Source organism: Hipposideros armiger, unplaced genomic scaffold (genome assembly GCF_001890085.2).
Source record: "Hipposideros armiger isolate ML-2016 unplaced genomic scaffold, ASM189008v1 scaffold_5, whole genome shotgun sequence".
Classification (NCBI taxonomy): Eukaryota; Metazoa; Chordata; class Mammalia; order Chiroptera; family Hipposideridae; genus Hipposideros; species Hipposideros armiger.
The window spans coordinates 8,961,365-8,978,260 of NW_017731355.1; the positions used below are offsets into that span (position 1 = coordinate 8,961,365).

General features: G+C 39.3%; 1 long non-coding RNA gene across 1 annotated transcript in view; it reads right to left on the reverse strand.

Moving 5' to 3' along the window:
• Nucleotides 1-15,334, reverse strand: part of LOC109384347 (uncharacterized) — a 35,111-nt gene extending 19,777 nt beyond the window's left edge. Inside the window, exons 1-2 of the long non-coding RNA XR_002124384.1 lie at nt 15,244-15,334; nt 14,302-14,465 (exon numbers count right to left, since the gene is read on the reverse strand). This is a non-coding gene — a long non-coding RNA (uncharacterized LOC109384347). The remainder of the gene's footprint in view (nt 1-14,301; nt 14,466-15,243) is intronic.
• Nucleotides 15,335-16,896: the final 1,562 nt, after the last annotated feature.

Sequence of the window (16,896 nt, forward strand, 5' to 3'; positions counted from 1 at the left end):
TCCTAGAATTGCAATCATTGGGTTGTGTCTGAAGTGAGACATGGTCCTGCACATATTCTGTGATTCATTTTCTGTAACGGAATGACTAACAGTAAAGCTTTTTTTGCTCTTTTCTAAACAAAATTAAGGTATAATTTGCATATTGCAATTTTTAACCTTTTAAAAGTATAGTAATGTGAGTTTTAACAAATGAATATAGTTGTGTAACTATCACCACAATCATGATATAGTACTGCTTGCTGTATCACTCCTCTCTCCCCCCAAAATTCCCTCATGCGCCTTTGTAGTTAATTCCTTCCCTGACCTCTGGTCCCTGGCAACCACTGATCTGTTTTTATTCCAATGGTGTTGACTTTTCCAGAATGTCAAATAATACACTATGTAGCCTCTTGCATATGGCCGCTTTTACTCAATATAATGTACTGGAGACCCACGCATGCTGTTATTTGTGTTCGTCGATCACTCGTTGCCAATAGACACACAGAAAGATGTTAATCATCAGGGAAAGGCAAATCAAAACCACAGTGAGATATCACCTCATACCTGTCAGAATGGCTATTATCAAAAGATAACACAGGCTATGTACTGGCGAGGATGTGGAGAAAAGGAACCCTGGGCACTGTGGTGGGATTGTAAAGTGGTGCAGCCACTTTGGAAAACAGTATGAACAGTTTTCAAAAAAATGAAAAATAGAACTACAATATGACTGAGCAATTCTACTTCTGGATATTTACCTGAAAAAAAACAAAAACACTACTTTGAAAAGTTATATACACCCTTATGCTCATTGAAGCATTATTTATAATAGTCAAGATACGGAAGCAATGTTAAGTGTTCATCAATATACAATTGGCTAAAGAAAATGTATATATAAACAATGGAATATTAGGAATAAAAAGAAATGAAATCTTACCCTTTGCGAATGGATGAACTTAGACGGTATTGTGTTAAGTGAAATAAGTTGGACAAAGACAAATACTGTAGGATTTCACTTATATGTGGAAAATAAAAAACAAAATAAATGAACAAACAAAACAGAAATAAACTTATAGATACAGAGAACAAAGTGATGGCTGCCAGAGGGGAGGAAGGTGGGAGGAGGGGTAAAAAAGGGGAAAGGAATTAAGAAGTACAAACTTCCAGTTATAAAATAAGTCATGGGGATTTAATGTACAGCATAGGGGATATAGTTATTAATATCATAATAACTAGGTATGGTGTCAGATGTCAGATGGTTACTAGACTTATAATGGTGATTACTTTATAAGATATATAAATGTCAAATCACTATGTTGTACACCTGAAATTAATATTCTATGTCAACTATAATTAAAAATCAAAAAGTCATTAAATTGTGTATTTGATTTATGCACACTTCCATATGTGTACTGTATCTCAATTTAAAAAAATTAAAACATTTTTCTTTTGTCACTATATGCATTGCAGCAAGAGAAGCAAGGATTTCATAATTAAAGAAATCTGGGTAATCATTTGTTGTATTGAATTTGGACAAATTTATCTCCTTGATTTTCAGCTTCCTTGTCTGTGTAAATAGGGTTAATAATAATCACTTTTTAGAATTGTATAGACCTCATATAATGAATACTAAGTTCTTTCATATAATATGCATAAAGTGCTGTTAAAAACCATTATCCAAAATTCGGAAACTAGCAAGTCTTTTCAGTGTTGAGCAGGAGTTGTGTGTAGACCAGTTTGGGGATTATCTAAGTGGTGGGTACTTTTGTTCGATTTGCTATTAATACTTACTGATTAGGACATTTTCTAGTTAGGATTTCCTAGTATTGATTAGCATATCTTACAATTCTGCAAGTGTAAAAGTTAGCTTGTAAAAAATTACTAGTGATGCAAATGATTCTTGTGAAAGAGCAATGCAAATTAATTTTGTCCAGCAGAGATAAAAATGATTTATTGGTTGAAAAGATAACCCCAAGATTACAGTTACTGCTTCTAGGACATGAACCAGTTTTGTATCTAAAGTACAAAATTTTATTCAAGCATTCCTCTTTGTTTTTCATCTTCTTTAAATACTTCCATCTTTCTAATTTTTTTGAACCACCTTGCTGGTTCCCTCTTTAAAGAGTTAAAAAATATTTGACATGTACTCACTTTATATTTGAACAAATCATGCTTTTAACTTTATAGCTGACAATAATTAGAAGAGTGCTTTGTTCATAGTAAGTGTTCAATAAATTTTAGCTCTTCTTCTCATCCAACTTTTTTTCCTTTCTTCCAAGTCTAGGCATGGGAAGCGATATTAAATGATGTAAGTTTATTAACAGGTTTTCCAATTAATTTTTGTTTTATTTCATCGATGTTAAGATGAGGTCACTTAAAAGAATACTGGAAATACTTTTTACATCTATAAAAACAAGCTTCTCGTTATAGGTTGGCATCAAGTCTTTTCTTTATTGGGAAGTTGTATTTTAGGGGCAGGAGTAGACAATGTTCCTCTGAGGCATCTACTGAAGAACGTGATAGAGGAACATGCACTATGAGAAGAAGAAGTAGGCTAGACTTGATATATTTGGGTCATGTCATCCAAAGTGAGGTAGGTGACCACTGGGTGCTTGCTAGAGTTGTGGCGAGGGATGAGGAGTGAGGGAGGTGATATATGGAGGTAACTATAAAAACACATATTTGTATGGCCTTTTATAAATCTCAAAGCATTTTCATATGCGTATACATTATCTAATTTGACTCTCAAAGTAACCCCATAGAATGTATTCTTCAATGTCATATAAAAGGAAATAGAGGTATGAGGAGTTCAGGGTCACTCGATGATTCATCAGTGACAAGAGCTGAAAGCATCTCCTCTTGAAATGTCCATGGTTGTACATTAGTGCTTCCTTTTAATCATCTGTCAGGAAAAGAGCTGACAATTAGCAGTAAGACTAATATTTACAAAGTGGGAGGAAAAGAAAAAATACAGCATTTTAGTTGAGATTTTCTACTTTGCTCAACATTTATAGTTACTCCCAATTTTTAAAGGAAGACAATTTGGGAACCTCATAAATGTGGACCTTTCCTTTATTGGGAAGTTGTAGGTAAGGTATAGGAGTGGATAATCCTGTAAGTTTGCTTTAAAATGTTTTTCTTCAGATGCATCTGTTTAAGGGTTTTATAGGGGCGCATGGAACATGGGAAGGACAAGTGGGGTAGATGTTGATATGCCTGGGTTAGCACAGCGCAAACCAGTTGTGGGCGATATTCTGGAGCTGTGGGGAGGAAAGGAGAAGGGAGTTCAATCTGAAAACAGTCATCTCATTTACCTATATAGCCTGGGATCTCTGAAAGATTGCAGGTAAAGAGAGCTGGGAGAGCTGGAAGTCTGAATATAAAAGTAATTTTTCTCCTTCTGAAGATAAAAGATATGGGATAAGAAGGTAGGTTTAGACGCTGAAACAATAAAACACCTGGATGCCTAGTCTTTCTTTTCACTTCTTATTTTCCAGTGCTTTATGTCTCTTATCTAATATGATTAAGTCAGCATTCGTTCCTTCCTGCCTCACGTGGTAATTACTGAATCTCAGCTTCATTCTTCCCCTCAGCTGAGCCCGGAGCCATTAACAAACGCCAGGTTAGCTTTCGAAATCATTTCTCTCCTCTGTTACTAGTTCCTCAGAGAGGGCATCCAAACAGCCAGGCTTTGGGAATAGTTCCAGAGGCTAAAACCTAACTCTACAGAGATCACCCTCCATAACTTTGCATTCCACTACTTTGGTGAAGACCCTGCTGACCATCAGCATCCCTAGCTCTTTTTAGCACAGTTTATCCTTATTCATTTATACAGCAGCTGGGTGGGCATTTGGGGCATCCTTAAACCAGGCATATATAAAGAGTTCTAACAGAGAATACAGGAAAATGGGTCTCTTTGGACATAGCATTTGGAAATAACTTGAATGCCCTAAAAGGAATGGAAAAGAAGATCTATTTCCAGAACATTTGCATTCTATTAATGAGCACTTCTGGCCATGTATCCAATAACTTTGCATTCATTATAGCCCTAGTTGTGTTCCCAGAATCTACTTAGGTGACATCCCTTATGCTTTCCATTGCTCCCTCCTCCTATCCCCCATGAAAAAGACTCTTCTAGAAAATCAAAGTGGCTTTAACACCCTCAGTGTTGAGTAGCATGGGTTTTCCTTACCTAGGACTCAATGGCACTGGCAGCCAGGGAGCACAGGAACACAAGGTCTGCTGCACAAGGCAGGGAAGGTTTTCTTATGACTTGCTACCCTCAGGAGGGAATAACATTAGCACCTCCCCAGCCTTTCATCTGTCATTTACCCCTGAACTTGATTCTTGTCTCCCAGCTGGCTGACAAGCTCTGTTGTTGGTCACCAGGGAAGGCATTGCTTCCACATGGCTCTGACCTCAGCAGGGAGCCCAGGGCCTGCAGAAGCCAGGCTAGCCCAGGGACAGACCATCGCCACCGTGTTGGCACAGCCAGCCTGCTGTGCAGGATGTATGTGCCCTGTGTAGAAAAATAGGTATTTTTGCATTCTAGTTAACAGAAAGACAAGAATTTTCTGAGGTAATTCCTGCTTTCCTGTCTCCTGCCAGCTCTTGAAATGCCCTTCCTCTGCCTTCTCCAAAAGCCTCAATGTGTTCTTTATTTAATGCACTTTCTAAACGAAGTCAGCATTCTGCTATTTTTTTTTTGTCTGCCTACTTTTTTGTCTTTTCCTATAACTTGCTTGAGAACAGGAGCATGTTTCTAACTCAACACGTATTCCATGATGAGGTGTCTTAAGGGCTTTCTGATGCTCTTGTTGAGTGGATATCAAGCCAGCGACTATAAGTTATGAAAATATCCCATATTATCCATATGGCCACCAATACCATTGTAAAAAGAGAAAAAAGCAGGGAAAGTGGTGGCCACTATGATGTAATGGTAATATCATTCGTCATCTCAGCAGGTGGCACACAGGACTGATGTTACAATAAACTGGTTACAGTGACAGATGAATAATATTCTATAGAATGTGTGTACCTGGGAAATATTGTAAAAATCAATATTTCCATTGTTTATGGCCCTCAAATATCATACCATCCTCTCATCCCCTCTGCCTGAAATCCATCCTACAAATAGTGGTGTTCATTCTTTTGAAAGGCTTCCAGACTGTTGTTTAAAATTTCCCAAGGAAGATACACATTAAACTTTATCAGTCATCTCCACTTTAGTATAAAAAAATCATTTAGACTTTTCCTAAGGAGTAAATGTTGAGGTAGCAAATATTACTGTATTTTTACTCACAATCTTACTCTACTCCAGGTTCTAAGGATTTTTTTTTTTTTGCCTCTTCCTATAGACGTAATGGGTAGTAAGAACTAGAAGATGCCTGGAGAGGTTAAAATGATTCATATCATAAAGACATTAGCAGAAATTCGTGGACCAAGGAGAGCTGGAGAAGAGTTTTAAAAGGGGAAAGACGAATCAGGGAGAGATGGACTGTTTAGCAGAGATTTCAGGGGAGGTGTGGAAACTGCTCTGAAGAGGACCAGAGGTAGATGATATGGGCTTTCCATGAAGTGCTCACTAGCACAGGCCCTTCTAAGTCCCTGGGATGCAAGCACTGCATTTACATGCTCATTTTATATTCTTCTTCATACAGAGCAGCCCTTCCCCCAAACTGTATAGCCTTCAGACCTCATAATTCTGAATACTGAGTGGGTCTATAGAGAAGTAAATGATTGATGTTAAGAAAAATTTACCAAACCCTAAAATGCAAAATGACTTCCTTGTCTAATAAGCCTTCCTAAGGGTAATATGAATTCAGAAGGGTGTAAAGTCGTCTGACTTATTAACTATCAAGTATTAGACCATTTTACAATTCTGTAAGTGTATCCTTTCAACTTTGCAGAAAACTGATAGGATGCCAACGTTTGGCCTATTGCTATGGACTGAATTATGTACCCTCCCCAAATCCATATGTTGAAGCACTAACCCCCAATATTATGCTATTATGATGAAACATTTGGGAGGTTATTACATTTAGATGAGGCCATGAGGATTGGGCCCTCATGATGGGATTAATGCCCTAACAAGAAGAGACACCAGAGTGTGTGTATTCTCTCTCTCCCTCTCTGTATTCCAGTGACAAATCCCATCCTAGTTAAACCCAATGAATCATATACTACAGACTCATGTTTGCACAGCTGCTATGTCCTAACCATCTTAAAAACAAAAACCCTATCTTGATGCCATATCCCTCTTCAGTCACTAACCCCTTTCTCTGCTCCCTCTTACAGTGACATCCCTTGAAAGAGTTGTCTGTCTACACTGTTTCCAATCCCTCTTCTCCTGTTCTCTATCAGGATTTCACCTCTCCACCACTCCAACAAGCTCTGCTCACAATACCACCAGAGACATTCATTGCGAAATCCAGGGGTCAGTTCTCAGCATTCATCTTATCTGATTAATAGGTAGCATTTCACAGCTGATCACTCCCTTCTTCTTGAAGCACTCTCTTCTTTTGACTTCCAGGATTCCACACTTTCCTGGTTTCCCTCCTCTACCATTAGCCATTCCATCTCCGACTCCTTTGCTGGTTCTTTCTCATCTTACTGACTTCTAAACTGGTATTTCAGGGCCATCTCTGGATGTCTTGTCTTCTCTATCTATACTCACTCCCTTACTAAGCTCATTTCTTCTCATGGCTTTAAATGCCATCTTTACCTTGATGATTCCCAATCAAATTTCAGCAAAGACCTCTCAAGGTACCTGAACCTCACTCTCACATGCCAACTGCCTACTGGGCATGTCCACTTGACAGATAATAGGCATCTCATATTTAACATGTTCAAAATGGAACTCCTATTCTTGCCCTCAAGTGGTTCCTCCTAAAGTTCTTTCAGCTCAGTAAACAGCAACTCTATTTATCCTTCCAATTACTCAAGCCCCAAATCATAGTCATCCATGTTTTGTTTGTTTGTTTTCTTTTTGCTCTCAGATCCTACTTCTAAACCATCAGCAAGCTTTTTGATTCACCTTTCAGTATAGTATATTCAGAAGCTAATCACTTCTCACCACCCTGGTTACTTCTACCATGAGCCGAGCTGCCTGTGTTTCTGACCTGAGTTATTACAATAGTTTCTTAATTGGTCTCTCTGCTTTCCTTATTGCCTCTCCTCCAGTCAAGTCACAATACAGCAGCCAATGTGATCCTTTTCAAACATTCAATGACAAAGTTTCTCCTCTAAAATTCTCCAAAAAGTACCTATTTCACTCAAAGCAAAACATAAATCCTTAAAATGGCTGACAAGAGTCTACAATGCAATCTGTTTCTTTCCTCCAATTCTTTGACTGTGTCCTACCACTCCCTCCTTTGCTCATGACACACAATGGCCTCCTTGTTAGTCCTCAGATGTGCCAAGCATGTTCTAGCCTCGAGTCCTCTGCACTTGCTATTCCCTCTGCCTGCAGTGCTCTTCCTCCAGACATCTGCTTTGCTAGTTCCCCAACACCAAAGGTTGTTTAACTCTAACAGATTTAATGTCTTATTCCCAGAGACCACTGCATTTAATATTTCAATTTATCTCCTCATCCTCTGTTCTGGCACCTCCTGTCCCTTTTTGCTTTATTTTTTTTTTCCAAAGACCTAATCACATCCAACATATGGTATTTGTTTGTTTATTGTATCCCCAATAGACTATAATCTTCATGAGGACAGAACAGGAATTGTTACCTGTTTAGATCATTTGTGTTGTCCTTGGTACTTAGAACAGCATCTAGCACATAATTATGTGCCCAATAAATATTTTCTGCATTAATAGATGATCATGAATGAAAAAGACAGTAAGGACCACTTTGATCCATAAAACTTAGACTATCAGTATCAGAAACCACAATCCACAGGGAGAAGTGTTGCAGTAAAAGGGGCCACAAAAATCAGGTATTACTGGGTGTCTTTTCTTTCCTCATCTCATAGCCTGTAAGATGGTAGATTTCAAATACTGACCTAAATTCAGATTTGACATAATCTGGAGAATCCTAATATAACTGAATTACCTAAAGGCCAACATTGTAGTACAGTCAAAAGAAATCACAGTCTAACATCTAAAAAGTAATTTTTTCCAGTTTTATTGAGATATAATTGATGCATAACACCTAAAAGTTTAGAGTGTACAGCATAATCACTTGACATATGTACATATTTCAAAATGATTACCACAACTTAACATCCATCACTTCATGGAGTTACCAAAAAAAGTTTTTTTTCCTTGTGATGAGAACTTTTAGGGTCTGTATCTTAGCAACTTGCAAATATACAATACGGTATTGTTAACTATAGTCACCATTCTGTGCATTACATCTCCAGAACTTATTTATTTTACAACCGGAAGTTTCTACCTTTTGGTCACCTTCACCCATTTCCCTCAAACCTCACCTCCTGCCTCTGGCAACCACAATCTGATCTCTTTTGTTATGAGTTTGGTGGGGTTTTTTAAGGATTTTTTTTTTTTTAGATAAGTGAGATCATACAATATTTGTGTTTACCTGACATATTTCACTTAGCATAATGCCCTCAAGGTTCACCCATGTTGTTGCAAATGACAGGATTTCTCATTTTTTTATGGCTGAATAATATCCCATCATATTTATATATAAAAAGTTCTAAATATATATTACATGATATTATATTCTGTTTATCCATTCATGTGCTGATGGACACTTAGACACTTGTTTCCATGTCATGGCTATTGTAAATAATGCTGCAATGAACATGGAGCTGCAGGCATCTCTTCCAGATAGTGATCCTTGCCCGCATTTGTTACCTCTTGCCTTTTTGATATAGCCATTCTAACAGGCAGGAGGTGAGTCTGGAATATATGATGCATGGAGTTTAACCAGGATGGGGGTTGCCACGTGAGTTCACTGGTGTGAGATGAGAGTGTGAGGGAGTGATAATAATGAAGAGCTATAGAATCTGAGCCGGATAAGGAGGAAATGAGGGTTTGGGTGTTGGAGGGGTTGAGAAAAGGTAGTAGGTTCAACAGCTTGTAGGTGTGTCAAAGAGCTGTTAGAATTTAAACATTTTGGAGTAGGGGAGATAAGCTGGGAGGCCAGGAGGTGATGAATGAGATGGAGAATGAGTCGCTGTCAGTGGTAATGACAAGTGGACTGCAGAGACAGGGGGGAAGGCTGCTGGAGAACTGAGAGGCTGGGTGGGCAGATGCGCTACTGAGCCACTCTGCACCTTGCTGCTTTACTGAGATGTTTCCAGCGGCTGTCTGTTCTGAGTGACCAGTGCCTTTGCTCTATCAACTGTTACGTGGTGTAAATGTTATTCCTAAGTCCAAAAAATTGAAAGGCTTTCCATTATGGACCTTAATACCCCCAAGAATTGTGACAGGAGTATTTGGGGAATGTGACAGGCGCTAAGAGCCTCCCAGGAGTGAGTGTCTGTAATGGCCGCACATCAAAACCTTAGGAAGGAGGAGAAAGAGAAGCCTTCGTGCTGTCCAAGCCCTGAGCCCCTGGGCATGTTCCTGAAGGGTGAGTGCAGGATTGTAGGATGAGAAAAACCCAAGGAGAAGGATTTCTGGAGGAGGAAGAAAGGCCCCAAACAGCATACAATCAGAAACAAATTTCAGCAGCTTCACAACTTAGCCCTTGGACCAGCCCAAGCAACTGTGTTGCTCTGTAAACTAAGCTACCTCTTGTGGCGGTTAGAACACCTGCTTCATACCTGCATATAATTCATCCCAGAATCCTCAGTGTGACCATGAGTCAGACCAAAATCAGAATCCAAACTACACAGCCCAGCAAAGAGGCCCTGTTTCTTCTGCTTTTGTTGTCCTTGATTAATTCCTTCCTCATTTTCTCATCTTCTCTCGCTTATCTGTCAGAGTCAGGATAAGCAATATCCAAAAGCTTTCAAGGTTCTTCTCATCCTGCTTTCCAGTATGATAACAATTGGGCCCTAGAGCCATTTGCAGGCAGGCACATCCTGCTGGGTAGAAGATCCCGAGCTCTGAGATGGAGGAAATTCTCCCAGATGAACAAGGTAGTCACAGACCAGGCCTGTCCACTGCCATCCACCTCGAGGCTGCTTCCTGAGGCCTGCGGCCTCTCTGCCCAGCACAAAGCAGCCTCACTAGAGAATGTGGCTCCCACCACATGGTGATTCAGCTTCCTGGGGCATGGTGACAGGACTGTCTGCTACCATCAGCTACAGTCACCAAATAGCACATGTCGAAGAAGCTAGTCATTTCTACCAAGGCCTCTCTTACTGATAATCTATGGCCACTGACCCAAAGGCAAATGCCTTCCCCTCCCATTGTTTTATACCCACATATCCATCCGGTATTCTTTCATCTTCTGTGGCTTGCTGCACCCTCCTCCTGCTCCTGCCACTCTCAACCCTTCTCTCCAAACCCTTTCCCCTTTCCACCATGCCCTCTGAATCCACCATTCCCCAGAAAATAAACGCTTCAACATTTTCTTCTTTACACTGTCCTTCCACCACCATAAATTGAAGCCTACCTTCGTCCAAAGATGCATGTCCTCTTGTTTCCCTCTCCAGTGGAGGCTGCCACTGTCCACAGACAGGAGTCAGGTATTGGTGTCAGGAGCCTCCCAGCTCCCCGGTGCTGTTTTCCCACCATGTATAAATGCCATCAAAGTTTAGGCCACTTGATATTACCATTTTCTATCTTGTATAAACACTGAAGATCTAGGCCTGTGGTCTGGACTGTAAGTTTTCTCACCATGCCCAAATCCTGACATAACCCTGGAGTATCTAAACATATACATGAATGACCATCCAACACACGAGCATTTAGTTCCTGCCCTAAAGACGTTTCAAGACTCAAAGCTGAGCTAGCTATCCTCTGGAAATGCTTGACATCAGAGGGTACCTCCAGCTCTCTCACTATTCCTGCTCTTCAAGGGATTACCAAGACCAAGATCCCTTTTTCTCTTAACTCAGTGGCTGCCAAGCCTTAACAAGTATCAGAATCACCTGGAGGACTCATTAAGACAAATTGATGAACCCTGACCCCAGAATTTTTTATTCAATAGGTTTGGGGTGGGGCTCAAGAATTTGCATTTTTAACGAGTTCCCAGGTGCTGCTGCTGCTGCTGGCTTGGAAACCACACTTTGAGAACCACCGTCCTAATGTATGTGCCCAATGGTTTTCAAATTATCTCCATGTTAGAATTACCTGGGGAGCTTCAAAAAGTTTGGATGCCTGTGCCTTAGTCCCACACCTGGTAATGCAATTTAATTTACCTGGAATGTGGCGTGGGCTTTGCAGTTTTTAAAAGATCCTCAGGTGATTCTATGTACAGGTAAGTTTGGAAACCGCTGGTATTAACACCCTCTCACCTCCCTTTCTCTCCTACTCATCCTGGAAGATATGATTAACCATCCAAACTATACTTCCCAGCTGGATATTCCCCTGTAGCTTTGTGTCAGCCTCCTCCCCTAGGAAACCTCAAACCTGTGTCAATCCATTTTCTCATTGCTCCTAAGTACTAGCCATCAGGTGTGGCTGGAGGAAACCACATAGCCTTATCATTCTTACTCATCCTAGTTGTGCTCATTCATTCATCCTTTACTTATCTCTGGTTTTCTCTAGTCTCTACCTCCTTCACTGACAATTCCAACACTTCACCGTTCTAATCCCCTTGCTCGAACTCTTCAGATGAGTTCATCTCCTACTTCATCAAATACAATGGATTCCATCAGGCAGGAGCTCTTCGGTTTTATACTCCACCCAAATAACAAATTGATCTGAAGCCACACCCTGTCTTCCTTTTTATCTCGTTATCTCAGAGGATACTGTATTCCCACTCCAGTTCAAGGTCAATACCTCCATCCTACCACACAAATCGCCACACCTGGCTGGCATTTAGCATGAAGAATTATGTGCTCTTTCCACACACCTTCAGCCATCCCCTCCCTGATGGCTCTGCTTCAACTCTTAATCCCTCCAGACTCTCCCGCCTTCCCTTACTGCTCTCGCATACACAGTTGCAGCTTCCATTTGTCAGCTCTTGCTGCCCACTGACGGCTGATTCAGGAGGAGGAGTAAATTCTTCCAGATGCCAGCTTTAAAGGCTTTTGAATTTGGTATTCAGAATTCTGGGGTTTTTTCTTTCTTTTTTACCTCCACCTTTGCCACATGAGAAGGGATTCTGCTTGTACTGTCAATATTTCATTTCTCTTTATTATTTCTAGAAGGTGACTTCTTTGTTCGGTATGCTAGGCACTAATGAGCAAGCTGCCTCAGAAGCAGAAAGCATTATATTAATGATGCTTTTGCTGCCAATATGTACTTGCTGCTCAACAAAAGGCAGGCACAGAGCTCCTATCAGCACAAAAAAGAAACAACAAATCCAGCAACCCTTTGGGAAACCAGTTATCTGGGGATTTGAGGGTCTCCTCATCGCATGGTGACAATTCCAGCAAAGGCAGGAAAAAAAAATGAAGAACAATGACAAAAACACACACAGGAAGCACAGTACAGGAAGGAAGTCAACAAGGCAGACAGAAGAGTGTCTGTGTAGTTTTGTTTGCTCAACTAATACAATTAAATAAAGCTTGGTTTAGGAAGTGTGCTTATGGTCCAGGTGTCAGATTGGGTCTCCAGCTTTACGTTATATATGGTGGGTTTCTTTTGCTGTGGCTTTGAAAAATCTTAACACTAATTTTTAATAGAGTGCTACTGTTGCTTCTATTCAAAATATAAAGTAGGTCAGGAGGAAAAACAGAAAGCTTTGGTACTAATTTTCCCCATAACCTACATTTAATATAAATATTTATTCTATATTATTATACTAAATATATTAAATATATAAATTAATAGTATATATTACATATATATTTAATATAACATATTAAATATATTTATGTAAATTAATGTATTATGCATATATGATGCTAAATATATTTATATGAAATTTCTTATTTTGACAATATAAAAACAGTTGATATCAAAATCATTAACACTTAAAAGAAAAAATTGCTCAATTGGACTTTATTAAAATTAAACTTTGTGCCTCAAAAGACACCATTTAAAAAATGAAAAGATAAACCACAGACTGGGAGAAAATATTTAAAACTTATATCTTTGTAAATGAACTGTATTCAGAATTGTGAGATAATAGAAAACACATATTGGTCACTGCCCCCAGTTCCTGACACAGTGCTCCTGAAACCCTTGTAATCTCCTAGGTAACAGGAGCATTTTTTTGTTCTAATGATACGACTCTGGGTGGGCTCCTGGATGACTCCTGGATGAAGGCTAGTCACCAGAAAGGCGAAGCCATGATTAGAAGGTTGGAATTTTCAGCCCTGCCCCCTATTCTCTTACAAAGGGAAAAGAGCTAAAAATGGAGTTAATGGTCTATCATGCCTATGTGATGAAATCTCCATAAAATCCCAAAGCTACAGGTTTCAGAGAGCTTCCAGGTTGGCGAACACATCCACACCAGGAGGGTGACACACCCCAAATTCATGGGGGCAGAAGCTCCCTCCCGGACCTCATCTTATGTATCCCTTCATCTGGCTGTTCATCTGTATCCTTTATTATATCCTTTAATAAACTGGTAATCATAAGTGAGTGTTTCCCTGAGTTCTGTGAGCTGCTCTAGCAAATTAGTCAAACCTGAGGAAGGGGTCATGGGAACCTCTGATTTGTAGCCAAATCTGATGGCCTCTTACTTGCCTCTGAAGTAGGTTGGGAATGGTCTTGTGGGACTCAGCCTTTACCCTGTGGAATCTGATGCTATCTCCAGGTAGACAGTGTCAGAATTGAGTTAAACTCTAGGACACCCAGCCAATATCAGAGATTTGCTTGTTGTGGGAAAAACCTACACATACTTGGTGACCAGGAGTATCAGAAGTGAAGCGTTTTGTGTGAGTTGTAAAAGAAACACTCAGGAGATGGACTGAACTGAGGTTTTCCCCTACAACGAGAGAGAAAGAGTGGGTTTTAATTTTAGTAATATATAAAAATCTCTTACAATTCAATAATAATAAGATAACCCAATATTTTAAAAGGAGTAAGAGATTTGAATAGACATTTTATCAAAGAAGATATACAAATGGAAATAAAAACATGTACAAATGCTGACTATCATTGGTCATTAGGGCAATGAAAATCAAAACCACAAGATACCATCTTACACTCCTTAGAATGACAATTATCCAAAAGACAGGCAATACTACATGTTGGTAAGAGATGAGGAAATTGGAACCTTCATGCACGGCTGGTGCCACTTTGGAAAAACAGTTTGGCAGTTTCTTAAAAAGTTAAACATAAACTTACCGCATGATCCAGCAATTCCACTCCGAGGAATCTTCACAAGAGAAACGAAAACATATGTCCACAAAAGGATGGAAATGTAAATGTTCATAGAAGCATTCTTCACCATAGCCCAGACTTTTCAAACACCCTTCCACTGGTGAATAGATAAACAAAAGATGGCAAACCTATACAATGGAGTAATATTCAACGATTAAAATGAAAAAACTACTGATTCATGCCACAACATGAACCTTGAAAACATTATCCTAAGTGAGGGGAGCCAGGTGCAGAAGACTGTATATTGTACATCTGATTACATTTTTATGTAGAAAAGGCAAATTTATAGAAACAGAAACAGATCAGTGGTTGCCTAGGGCTGGGGGTAAGAGCTGTGATTAACTGTAAATGGGTACGAGATAATTTTGAGGTGATGAAAATGCTCTAAAACTAGATTATTTTAATTATACCTTGATAGAGCTATAAAAAAGTTAGCAATTCATAGTTTCTGAAATTACCAGTGAACCAAATTTCCATTTTTAATTGCTGGAAATAAAACATGAGTAAAGACTTTCAAATATGGTGTAAGAAATAAAGCCCCCTCCCAACCCTAGGATCAGTCATTTACTACACACTGAGAGGAAAGGCTTCAGGGAGCTTCAAGTGGTCATGAAGATGGTCAACCCTGCGTTTGACTAGACCCATAAAAGGAACTGGCATTAACACCCAGCCTGAAAAGTCTGCATCCCTCTGTTCTCACTTCCCCTTACATAGGAGAAAAAAAGGCAGAGGCCTGGATGACTCACAAACTATAACAGATCATTATTCTTGAATAATAAGGTAGCTAACTCATTTTTGGCCAGATGCCAGTTATTTTTGCCATCACCATATGGTTAAAAATTTGTCTTATTCATCCTTAAATCCTTAAGGGCCATCCAACAACACAGAATAAATGCATTTTCTTACCTGGCATCATACGGAAAGGTGTGGGTGCAGCACCAGGACCAGGTCCAATGTGTACTGAGCATCTCTCATGCCTGAGGCACTCCGTTATGCTTGTGAGCCATGCACCAATGACGCCGCCTCTGCGCGTCAGAAATTTGTAAGCTGGCTGGGAAAAAAAGCTAAGAAACAGTTATTGGTTAACAGTAATGATAAAAAGCATTGTAAAATCAAGTTGAAAACCTCAGCATGTAAGACAAGGAAGTTGCACTACAATATGGTTTGAGTTCCTTCCCGTGTGAATATTCTATAATTTTTTAAAGAGAAAAATCTGGATAGTTTGTATATAGGCTGTGGCTGGGTAACTTAAGGATTTGTTATGTTTCTGTGGCAACTACTTATTTAGTGAGTTTTTTTTTTTTTGGTCTGTTTCTTAAATTGCATGAATTACAAAATTGTTTCATTTCCAAGTCAAGAGCTCATCAGTAAAGCTGAGCCAAAAGTGTGTGTGTGTGTGTGTGTGTGTGTGTGTGTGTGTTTATGCAGCTGCAACATTTTCTCTTTTTTTCTGATGCACTCAGTTCTGCAAAATGATAATGCTGATATTATAAGAAGTAAATCTTTCTGTTATGATGATTGAAAAGAGCAAAGACAAACTTCCTAGTACTGTGCCTGAGTACATTAGCTGACTTTTGCCTACCAAACCAAACAGAGGTCCTTGGCAATTGCTGCTAGGTACTGTACTTGAATTTCCAAATAAAACCCAAATCTGTTAAGTGAAGGCCATCTGTTAAGATCACCGCCATATGCACTGACACTCTTGATCTATACCTATGGTGGAGGGAATGGTCTTATTACTGATTTCTTTCCTATTGGAAAATCACCCCAACTTTTGAATAAATACATGAATTGCACATGTTAATGATGGCAGCCTAGATTTTTGCAGACAAATTTTCATTCAGTTTATATAGTGTTCCTATAGTCTTTAAAATGTTTAGCAATTCGTAGAGATGTTTTTTAACATAGGGTCAGGATTGAGGTTTGTGTATGAAGTGATGCAAATTAAAATAATATCTTCCCCATCTGCTCTCTCTTATTCCCATCTCGTGGTATTTATAGACCTCCATAGAAATGGGAGTGACAACATCATACCTAGGCATTGCTAAATTCATCCTTTGTATGTGTGAATACTCTTGGGGCTGAGAGGTTCCAAAAGCACATTCCTACATTTTCTTTTGCAACTGCGCCAGCCTGAAGATACTCCAGAAATGGGACTTTTCCTTCCAAGGCCTAATACATACTTGGCCCCACCCTGCCCCTGCCTTCTGGAATGTCATACCCTTCACTCATGTTCCAAATTACATTAAGAGGTTTAATTTCATCAGAAACATTATCCTGGCTTCCTTTTAGTAATCTTGTCTTGAAATGCAATACAATGCAGAAAATTATAATGTTATTAAAAATGATGCTTAACTTACTGCTTAACTCTGGGGAGAAATAAATCAAGTTAGACCTCTTTTTCACATGACATGCCAAAATAAATAAAAATGGATAAAAGCATTAAATATAATAATCCATCAAAACATAAAAATACTAGATGGAAAGATAGCTAAGTACTTGTCAGATTTATAGATAGAAAAGCCCATTCTAAGGTTACAATTGAAGAAATTATAAAGG